This window comes from Camellia sinensis, chromosome 9 (assembly GCF_055761805.1).
Source record: "Camellia sinensis isolate YWXY chromosome 9, ASM5576180v1, whole genome shotgun sequence".
NCBI lineage: Eukaryota > Viridiplantae > Streptophyta > Magnoliopsida > Ericales > Theaceae > Camellia > Camellia sinensis.
Window position 1 is genome coordinate 86,533,426 of NC_138969.1, and position 10,755 is coordinate 86,544,180.

Consider the following 10,755-nt stretch of genomic DNA (forward strand, 5'->3'; position numbering starts at 1 on the left):
CGGGCAGGGTTCGGTACACTTGGTTCTCCACACATTTCAGGGGGACTGAGCCCGAGACTCCCGAGGAGACAGCGCAGTACACTCGAGGTTTTTTGATGTTCCTCCTCGGGACCACTCTGTTCTCCGATAGGGGGAACACCGTCAGACTCTATCTGCTGAGTGCCCTGGTAGACCTCACACGGGTCAGTCAGTATGATTGGGGTGGTGCCGGCTTAGCCACCCTTTATTGCTACATGAGCGCGACCTCCCGCGAATGGGGGAACATAGTCGATGGCTACTGGAGAGTCTAGGAGGTATTTTTTGCCCTCTTGATTTACATTTCTGCTTTTCATTATCTATACATTGCACACAGGGCACACTTCACATTCTGTACTTTGCATTCTGTTCTCAGCATTCTGCATTCTTTGTAAATTCTGCACTCCGCATTCTGTATTCTGATAGCTATTGCCCTGTTTTCCACAGCTATAGGTTTTCGTATACTTTCCCACACTAGCCCTGGAGCTTGAGGTGGAGGTACCTTTTATGATCCCTTACTCGCTCGTGTTTGAGGGCTAGTATCGGCCGAGAGCTCGGGAGACTCTGCCCTACCTACGGCAGTTTTTCGACACAGTGCGGCCGACTGAGGTAATTCAGAACTCTCAGTCCTCTGTGTTTTCATCTTCGATTCATCTTGCACACTTACAATTTCTAATCAGCTTATGCATTGGTTATCCATAGATCACATGGCAGTTGGTAGGGCCCTTGGGTGGGAACACCCGATTTCAGCATGCTGGGGGATGGGCCGCTTCTTGGTACAGGATCCTGTTTGAGGGGCCAGTTGGTAGGGCCTGGTTCCTGGGGGAACGCTTCATGCGCCAGACGATGGGCTACCCTCATCAGGATATCCCGTCAACACCTCCGGTCGATATGCGGTCTACTGAGGGGCTCACTCCCCAGGATGTCGTTAGTGCCATGTTGGGTACAGATGTATTGCTACATTTAGAGGAGGGGGACTATGTGACCTACCGTCATACATACTTGATGCCCCCGTTGACAGGTGTTCGTACTCCTACGAGGAGGTCTGCTGGCATGCCATCATTGAGTCGACCCCGGGCTGTAGATGTCCCTTCGACCAGCAGAGCCGGTATATCGAGAGGTGGGGCTGGACTGGTTCCCCCTATCCCCCCGACTTATCATCATGCCGGATGGCCAGACATTTCGACCGAGTTGTCCATCATCGGTGTCTCGGTACTCTTTAGTTTTCTTGCATTTATCATACTTCTGATGACATGCTGAACTTGAACATTTCACTGCATTAATTGACTGTATGTGTAGAGCACATCTGACACACACCTCATTCATGTACTATATCGGCATACATCCACTCTATGTAGCTTTCTCGTCTGTGCATCTGATATATATATTTTGGCTGATGTATTCGAATTGCACTCTTTCTTTTCAGATGCTTCTGCTATATACTGAGCCACAGGCCGGACCATCTAGGCCTTTTCAGGGAGTTGGGAGAGGGGGTTCGACTTGCGGCCGAGGCAGATGCAGAGCACTTGTTGTGGAGGAGAAGCCCAGTGAGGAGGAGGAGCCTGCACATTCCCAGTCAGAGACATCCGCTGACAGAGAGGGTGGCTCTGGTTCCAGTTCTGGTAGTGGAGATGAGGCCGAGGAGGGTTCCGAGGATGACAACCTTGATTCAGATGACGATGATGGTGCAGAGGCTGTTCCACAGAAGAGAACGAAGAGGGCCTCTTACTCCTGTGCTTGATAGCATTGATGCAGTTGTTCCCTGCTTTATTTGCCTTTTTTACTAGTAGTTGTAACACATTGTACATTATTAGGCAGTTTTATTTTCTGTAAAACTTGTACCCTTGGTGTAAAATGTTGTAACAAAGGAAGCATGATGGAATGAAACAGCTTTTCGAAAAAGTGTTGTATTTTATGTTCTCAGCATTGCATCGCATCATTTCGCACGAAAATGAGATTGAATGGAATTGTGCACTGATAATTGCCAAGTCAGGTAATGAACTGACACAACAAACTAAACAATCGACTTACTAAAAAAGGACACATACTTAGCAACTCGATAAACAAGACACAACAATGTTGATTAAACAAAGAGTAGCAACTCAATATACAAAACTCAACGGCTCGACAAAACTTAACAACTTGACAAACGAAACAACAACTCGATAAGCAAAACAACAACTCGATAAGCAAGACTTAACAACAACTCGATAAACAAAATGCATTTCGGACGATCTGGGTGACGGAACGCATCCGAAATAGAGAAAAATTCGCACCTTCAACACTCTCGATGCATGAAAATGCTAGGAACTCTCTTCCAGAAGCTAGGACATAACCGAAGCCCTGCTTTCCTCCATGGCCAACCATCATAGGGAGCTGGCCGACTAGATTTTTCCATCAGAGACCGAGGGGGGTGGTCGACCTACCAGAAAAGGTGGTCGGCCGACCACCTAGCTTAGCCACTACCAGATTCTTGACACGTGTCCCTCGAACAGTGCCTTATCCTCTATAAAAGTCCCAGCTTCGTGGTTCTTTCATTTCATCTTAGTTTTGCATCAAAATGGAAGCATTTCTCATCCAAAATCTCAAACTTGGATTGCTTCTCTAGACGGCTCGGAAAAGTTGAACTTCCAGGGCTTCGGCTTGAATACACTATTCACGCTGGGCCGTACTCCGCTGCATCTTCCTTTCCTCCATGCCGCAGCAAGGTTTTGGAATCCGGTAACACACGTCTTTAGCTTTGGCGGGCAAGAGATGTGTCCTACCTTTTAAGATTTCCAAGCTTTGATGGTATCCGAGCGCAATGAGGAAATCTTGCCTCAACTCTGATTTGGCCATGTCCAAGCCCTAGGACGAATATGCAGCCTCACTTTGCATGATGCTCGATCCTTGGTTCACAACAGGAAGCTGGACATCCCAAGCTTAGTTCGCTGGTTTTCTGATGCTGGTGACCGAGGCGACCATCATTGGCAGGGCTATCGGTGACACGCGCTTTGCCTATGCTTGCTATCTCACTTCCTGCTTGCCCCGGGCTCCGGTGGATTCAGTGTCCGGTTGATCGAGGTTGCCCATGGTTTGAAGGAGGGCAAGAGCTGCATCGCCATGACATTGGCTGAGACATTGATGGGTTTAGACGCTTTTCATCACCGGGAGAGGCTTGCGGGGAGCCCACTACTTTTGCAGGTAATGTTTCCCACCCAATCTCACATATATATAGCTCACATCACTCGGCCCTCAGGCTCGATTTTTCTCACAAAACCCTTTCCTTCATTTTCTCTCATCGTACATCTCTTTATTCTTTATTCTCTCATTTTTCATCCCTCCCCAGGTGTGGTTGATGGACAAGTTATAGATTGTGGTGCCTTGTCCAGCATACTCAACTCGCAGCTACTTTTTTCGACAACGCCTGGTCGATGCCCTGGTGAGGGGTGGTGGTACAACTGGATGCGCAGTTTGTTTGTAAATCGCATCGCTTGGCGCTGCCCTTGGCTCAATCTGCCGGCAATGAGTTACAACATGACCCGTCAACCTAGGATTCAATTGATTGGCATGACACACTGTGTCTTCTACTTTCCGTTCCGGTTCCAACGCCAGTTCGACCATGATCAGACTTGCCCGCCAGAAGGGATAGAGTACCCGACCGCATTCTCGGTCCGAGGTGTACAGCTTGCTCGATATGCCACAGCATGAAAGACGCGAGAACTCCTAGCCCCCGCTCCCACTTTCAGTTGCACTTTGTTTCATGAGTGCTTGGATTGGCTCAATGAAGAGGCACAGGAAGGGCTCACTTTGGCATCACAGGTTTCGACCAGCTCTGGGAGGGGGCGCGGGAACACCTGACTTATCTATGCCCCGAATTTATTGCTTTATTAGTACTTTCAAGTTTTCTTTATGAATGTAATAAAAAGCGACCTCAATTTTGTATACAAGAGCAAGAGAACTCTGTATTGAAACCAATGAAATTGAAGGTTGTGGGTGCTGAAAATTTTCCGCTTTGGTCCAAAAATGGTCTAAGTTGTAAAAAGATTAATTTTGAACAAAGTCACTTTTATTAAAACTTTTCAAAACCATTTTCGATATGGATCAGAACTGGACACGCCTGAAATCTGTCACTGAGATGCACAACCTCGGATCCTAGCAACTGGAAAGTTGCCCCTAGTCTAAATAGTATCGCGGCACTGCACAGCAACGGAAAGTTGCCCCTAGTCTGAAAAGCACTGCACCGGAGATCATAACCGAACTCTTGAATGCTGAACAGACAAAGACGGCTGAGATGATCAAATGGACAAAGTTGATCGGGGAAAAGTTTATAGCTGAACTTCAGGATGAAGTTGCCTACGTATCCCAAAGATGGGAATCAAGCCTTACGTAGTTCAGGCTCGGGTTCACTCGAGTATTTTCACTCTCCTTTTACGCTCTAACTTTTGCCAAGGCCGCCCTTTGCGGGTTTTCAACCTTGGGAGCTCAGTTTTTATAATTTCAAAAAAATTTTGTGCTCTGACTTTTGCCTAGGTCACCCTCTCGGGTTTTCGGCCTAGCGAGCCTCTCAGGGGTAATATTTCTTCAACTTGTCCATGTTGATCGGTGGGAGAACACTAGGCCATCTAGGTCCATCAGAACCACAGCTCCACCTGACCAGATAGACTTAATGATGTAAGGACCAGTCCAATTGGGTTTGAACTTGCCCCTAGGGTCGTGGATGGGAGCTCGGTTGTCCTTGAGCACCAAATCTCCTTCTTTTAGATTCCTGGACTTAACCTTCTTGTTAAAAGCCCGGGCAATTCTGTGTTGATAACCTTGATCATGGTACAATGCTTTCAGTCTTCTTTCATCAAAGAGCATGAGTTCCTCAAATCTGCTCTGCTGCCAATCTGCTTCGGCTATCTGACACTCAGCCAGTACTCGCAAAGACAGAACTTCGATTTCAATAGGTAGAACTGGCTCCATCCCATAAGCCAATGAATACGGAGTCACCCTAGTAGAAGTTCTAATTGAAGTCTGGTAGCCCCATAGAGCAAACGGCAGCTTATCTGGCCAATCCTGGTAGGTTTCCACCATCTTCTGCAGTATGTGCTTGCTGTTCTTGTTGGCAGCCTCAACCGCTCCATTGGTTTGTGGCCAGTATGTGGATGACTTATGAAAAGCCACGTTGTATTTCTCCAACAAGTCAATCACTTCCTTCTTGAAGTGGAAACCATTATCTGAAATGACCTCCTTTGGGACCCCATATCGAAGATGATGTTGTTTCTAATAAACTTTGCAACGTGCGACGCCTTCAACACCGCATAAGATTGGGCCTCAACCCATTTCATGAAATAATCTATCACGACTAGGATGAACTCATGCCCATTTGACCCCTTCGGAGTAACAACCCCGATCACATTGATTTCCCAAACTAAAAATGGCCATGGTGAAGTCATATTGTACAGCTTCGACGACGGAATGTTCATGCGGTTTGCATGGATCTGACACTTGTGGCATCGCCGAACAAAGCCAATACAATCCTCCTCCATGGTGGACCAATAATAACCTTGTCTGAGAATCTTTCGCGCTAGCATTACTCCGTTCATATGTGCACCGCATTCCCCTCCATGGATGGCCTCCATTAGGCGGTTCGATTCTTCAGCTTCAGCGCACAGTTTATGCATTCCCAGATGACCTCTCTTATACAATTTACCTCCACAGATAATGAACTGAACGGCCATTCTTCTGATTGCCCTTTTATCCTTGGCATTCACCCTTGGTGGATATGCTTCCTTCTCCAAGAAATTCCAAATATCGTAATACCAGGGGTTCTCATCCTGAACCTCATCTATAGCAGCAATTGACTCGTAAGCCGGCACAAATTTTTGGTCGATAATAACTGGATGCATCCGGACTCCAAACGGGATGTCTATCATGGAAGATAGAGTTGCTAGTGAATCTGCGAACCTGTTGTTTTCTCTTAGTAGATGAGTGAAGTTTAGCTTCTCAAACCGAGGAATCAGCAAGTCCAAGATTTGGCGATACATTATCATCTTTTCTTCTTTGACTTTCCAGTCTCCTTTTGCTTGAGACACAACAAGGTTCAAGTCCCCGATGACGTCCAATCGTTTTGCCCCTAGTTCCAGGGCTGTTTCTAGACCGGCAAAGCATGCCTCATATTCTGCTTCATTGTTCTAGACTTTGAATCGGAGTTTGAATGCTAGAGGGATACGAGAATTGTTGGGTGCTATCAGTAACACCCCTATCCCATACCCGTACTGGCTTGACGCTCCGTAAAAGTACATCGTCCAAGTTTCGTCTTCGATATGCAAAATGGCCTCATCTGGGAATAGGTACTCAACTACTTCATCTCCTTCCACTGGATGATCGGCTAAGAATTTTGCTACTGCTCTTTCCTTGACTGACTTGCGCGTCACATATTTCAGATCGAATTCGGAAAGCAACAGCAACCAACGAGCTAGCCTACCCGTAAGTGCCGATTTCTCGAAGAGATATTTGATGGGATCTAGACGTGAAACCAACATTACGGAGTGAGCTAACAGGTAGTGCCGCAGCTTTCTGGTAGCCCATACCAAAGCTAAGCAAGCCTTTTCCAACGGTGTGTAGTGAGTCTCATACTCTAGCATCTTCTTGCTTAGATAGTAGACGGCTCTCTGCACTTTGCCCTCTGATTCTTGCGCGAGCATGCAGCCGATTGTGGTCTCAGTCACTGACAGATACAAAATCAACAGCTTCTCCGGCTCAGGTGGTGACAGTACAGGTGGGTTCTGTAAGTATTCCTTGATCTGTTCAAAAGCAACTTGGCATTGACCGTCCCATTGGAACTTCTTTCCTTTCTTTAGGAGGCCAAAAAGTGGTTCACAAGTCAAGGTTAATTTTGAGATAAACCGTCTTATGAATTGCACTTTACCCAGAAAGCCTCGCACCTCCTTTTCAGTCCTTGGTGGTGGCATTTCTAGGATGGCCTTGATTTTGGAAGGGTCGACTTCGATACCTCTCTATGTAAACAGAAACCCTAGCATTTTCCCTGCTGTAACACCAAACGTACACTTCTGAGGATTCTGCCGCAACCGGAATTCTTTGATCCTTTGAAAGAACTGTTGCAAGGCGGTGTAGTGGCCCTCTCCTTCTTTGGACTTGACAATCATGTCGTCCACATACACCTCAACCTCTTTGTGGATCATATCGTGCAATATTGTGGTCGCGGCCCGTTGATATGTAGCTCCAGCGTTCTTCAGCCCAAATAGCATTACCCTGTAGTAATAAGTCCCACACGGGGTGGTGAATGCAGTCTTTTCTCGGTCTTCAGGTGCCATCACTATTTGGTTGTAGCCCGAAAAGCCATCCATGAACGAAAGCAAAGCATGCCCCGCTGTGAAGTCCACTAATTCATCGATATGTGGCAAGGGGAAATCGTCCTTCGGACTAGCTATATTCAAGTCCCTGAAATCCACGCATACCCAGATCCTACCATCCTTCTTCGGCACTGGAACGATGTTGGCTAACCAAGTTGGGTATTCAAATACCAGCAGGAAACCTGCGTCAATTTGCTTGGTGACCTCTTCTTTAATCTTGAGAGCCCAGTTCGGGCGGATCCTTCTGAGTTTTTGTTTAACGGGTCGGGCCTCGGGGTCAAGAGGGATCCGATGCTGTACAATCTTAGGATCGATTCCAGGCATGTCTTCGTAGGACCACGCGAAAATAACTTTGAAATCTTTTAATAAAGCGACTAAGCGCTCGCGTTCCTCTAAAGACAACGTGGACCCAATCTGGACCAGCCGCGGGTCCTCCTCAGTACCAATGTTCACAGTAGTGATTTCATCCATTAAGGGTTTAACAAATCTTTCCTGCTCTTGTTCAATTAAGCGTTGCAAAACCGGAGGAATTTCTTCCTCGTCGTTTTCATCAAAATTTTGAAAGTCTGAGTTAATGCAATAAATCAAGGGCACAGAAAAGTACTCAGAAACCACATCCACATCATTCTCATTAAGCACATCCAAATTGTCTGATTCTTCGGTTACAACAGACTCAAAAGAGAAAGAAAAAGACGACCTAGACAGGACTGTGGTATCCGGGTTATCACCCCCTGGAATACCGGACTCAGACTCAGTCGAGCTGGAACCTGATTCCGACTCAACAGACTCGGTGGAATCAGATTCCGGCTCACTACCTGACCCGGTGCTGCTTGACAAAAATCACTCTTCATATTGCCAAATGAGAGAGGGTGCGATAGATGTATCCAAAATGTTTACTGGTAGGCCCACGGCCGTTTCATTTCCAATCACGCATACCGAGAAGTTATCTCCCAAGCACTTCTGTTCGATCGGAGGATCTGAAAGTAGACACGCCAGCACTACCCGTATTTCACTTTCGGCGTCCTCAGACTCCATTTTATTGCTCTGCTCAGCCTCAGCTAATGGGTCTGTCTGCTCTTCGGCAACGTCATCCCCAGATAATTGTAGGTCAAAGAAGATCTCAAAGCCTGGTACGCGCTTCCTCTCCGCGTTCAGCCATGGTTCCGGGAAGCCACAAATTGAAAAGTCCTCTCCCTTCCGGACGAAGCGTCCGTTTAGGGTACCTTGGATGGGTCGGTGCATTAACTCATAAGGCTTCCCGGCCTTCTTTGCTCTGGCTCTCCCAGCCATCTCCTTACCCTTCTTTATCCAATCCTCCTTGGTGGGCAGATAACCCAAACCAAAAGTATGCGGGTTGTGTGGCACTTCGGCCAACGCTGCAACGCCCTTCCAGCTGCTCTTTCCCAATCCCATCCCGGGGATGTGTTAAAACTTGTTCATGAGGTATACTGATTGAGCATTGACATACACCCACTCATTAATAGCCAGAATGTTCTGCACGACCCGGGCCTCAACCAGAGTGAAATCGGATATGAACACATCCTCCATACCGTGCTCAATTTCCAGGACTGGTGTAGACACCTCCGGCGGTGGATGGATCAATGAATTCCTAAAAACAATGGCTACTCCCTTTCCATTGGGGTATTTTACCATCTGATGCAAGGTGGATGAAACTGCCTTCACCTGGTGCAGCCACGGCCGCCCCAAGAGTAGATTGAAGGTCGCAGGAACTTCTAAGACATGAAAGTCTACCTCATGCTGTCCTGGCCCAACCTTGGTCTGAATTTTCACCGTCCCCATTGCTTCCTGGCTTGCGTTATCATATGCTCGAATCACCTGGGCTGTCGGCACAAAGTTCGCGGTCTTTAAACCGATGGCATATGCGGTTCTTTCCGGGCACACATTGATGGCGGACCCTGTATCGACAAACACCACGGGTATCCATTTGTTTCTGCACTCCACAGAGATGTAGAGTGGCTTGTTATGGTTCGCACCCTCAGGTGGCAATTCTTTGTCAGAGAAAGTCATCATCGGGGTAGCCCCTCCCGGAAAAACTAAGCCCACCAGCTGTTCGGGCGTGGTGTCTATTAAGAGCTTAGCCTTGTCCATGGTCGATAAGACAACTTGTCGATGCACTCGCGATGCCATAAGCAGTCCCCAGATGGAGATGTCTGCTTGTATCTTTTTCAACTGCTTCAGTACAGCCTCTTCTTCGATTTGTTTCTCTTTCTGTTTCTCCGCCTCCTTATCTTTCCCAGACACCTTTGGCTGATCTAGATGTGGGGGCTTGAAATACCGCCCGCTTCTAGTCATATGATCGACTTCGCCGATGTACCAGGTATCGTCTGGCTGGTTACTCCCCCAATCCTCATCCGTGTGGGCAAGAAATAGATCATCGTCCTCCCACCACATTCCGTCGGCAGCCAACAGACACCTGTCTGGCTCCGGTACAATTGTACTTGCAGTACTTTCCGTCCATATGCTCGCAGCATTCTCTATCCTTGTGCACACAGTACTTTCAGTCCCCATGGGGGCCTTGGATTTTCTGATTCTCTCAAACTTCTCAATTCTTTTTTGCTCCAACTGCGTTAGCATAACTAGCTACTCTATAATTCCTGTATTCAAAATGCCCAGATCCTGAGCGAAATTCTTAGCACCGACGCTCTCCGGTGACGCATTCTGATTTTCGACCCTTCCGGCCACAACTGATGTCTTTGCCCCAGCCGGGCCCCATTCCGACTGAGTTTCGTCGACAACATCTGGTAGGTCATCAAGCCAACCGGTGACCTCTGCGGACTCCTCAAAATCAGACCAGTTGACTGCCATGCCCTATGGATCTTGTTCATTGAAAAATTGGAGGTTAGCAAAGTCTCCTTCCATAGCTGCCAAGTCATCTATCCTCTGACCAGATTCTTCCCCCTGTATCACACAAAGCTTTGCCCCTGCCGGCAATTCCACATTTGGCCCAACCTGGCCTACTGATAGAATGTAGTCACTTGAACTGTATACCTCCTCAGCAAAACTCTCAGATTCGTCTGATTCTGACTCAACAATCACATTCTGCCCTGAAATCTCCCTTGTTCTGTCTTCGGCAGTCACCACCATTGGTCCGGGTTGGGTTCTGGAGATGTCCAACATGCACAAGTCGGTGTAGTCAGGAAGGAGCACCTCCAGCTTGGGTAGGTGGGACGGGGTGATATATATGCTAGGATCGTAAGATACGACCCCAGTCTGGATAAAGTTGATACGTTTGGGGGGTGGAGCTTGGTTGTGCGGTGGGAGAGGGTTGGTTGTGACATTGGGTTTTTCGGGAGGCACAATCACCTGCTTGTCAATGAGATCCTGAATCTCGTGACGCGATCTAAAACATTGGTCAGTGTCGTGACCATGTTGTTGGTGA